This window comes from Myotis davidii, unplaced genomic scaffold (genome assembly GCF_000327345.1).
Source record: "Myotis davidii unplaced genomic scaffold, ASM32734v1 scaffold1919, whole genome shotgun sequence".
Lineage (NCBI taxonomy): Eukaryota > Metazoa > Chordata > Mammalia > Chiroptera > Vespertilionidae > Myotis > Myotis davidii.
This window is the reverse complement of record NW_006290445.1, coordinates 23,836-24,797: the sequence shown is the minus strand read 5'-3', so window position 1 is coordinate 24,797 and position 962 is coordinate 23,836. Positions and strand designations below refer to the sequence as shown.

General features: G+C 35.9%; 1 protein-coding gene across 1 annotated transcript in view; it reads right to left on the bottom strand.

Moving 5' to 3' along the window:
- LOC102770282 (guanylate-binding protein 4) overlaps positions 1-962 on the bottom strand; it is a gene marked incomplete at its 3' end in the record, with an annotated part of 19,458 nt that overhangs the window by 16,373 nt on the left and 2,123 nt on the right. The gene's annotated exons all lie outside the window — the stretch shown is intronic.

The window sequence follows — 962 nt, the reverse complement described above, 5'->3', positions numbered from 1 at the left end:
CATTAAGGGAATCCTGTGTCCGCTGTGGGCGCAGCCTTCTTGGGTTATGGGAACCCTGCTTCCACTGTGGATGCAACCATCTTGTGATGGTGTGAGGGTTAATTTGCATATTACCTCTTTATTATATAAGATGGTGCTGAGCTAGTGAGACACAAAGGAAGACATTGGAGAATAAAAATTGTATGTGATTTTCATAGAGAGAAATGAGTTACAGGACATAGGCAGATTGCTCTAAAAATCAGTAAGAATAAAAAATGAGAAATTAATAGAAAAGAAAAATGACATCAAGAAATAGAAAATACAAAAAGAAAATGAATATGTGAGAGATGCTCAAAATTATTTTTAATGAGGCAAATAATATGCAGCTATAGTTATCAGATCATCAAATTTTAAAAGTCATTTACCAAAGTTTTATGAGGATGTGGAAAATTCTCAATTACTGCTAATAAAAATACACAGTATATTGCATATAAAGTTTGAAAGCTGTTAAAAATATCTAGAAAGTCTGACCACATATATACTTTATGACCCAGCAATTTTATTTCTGGGTCTGTCACACAAGGTAGCTTGTGTACATGTGCACCAGGATATACAAATAAGAAGATTCATGTCAGCATCACTCATAAAAGTAAAAATTGAAACAAAAGCAATGTCATCAACAACAAATGGATAAATAAATGATGGTATCTTCTCACAATAGGATACTATAAAATAGCGAAAATAAATTACAGATACATATGAAAAACTAGGTAAAACAAATTGCTTGTTGAGCAAAAGAAGCAAGATTCCCAAGAATACCGGAATGGACTTCCCTTTATATAATACTAGAGGCCTGGTGCACAAAAATTTGTGCAGAGTGGGGTCCCTCAGCCTAACCTGTGGGGATCAGACAGAAACCAGCTCTCAGACATCCCCCAAGGGGTCCCGGATTGTAAGAGGGTAGTTCTTGGGTGCCGCAGCCC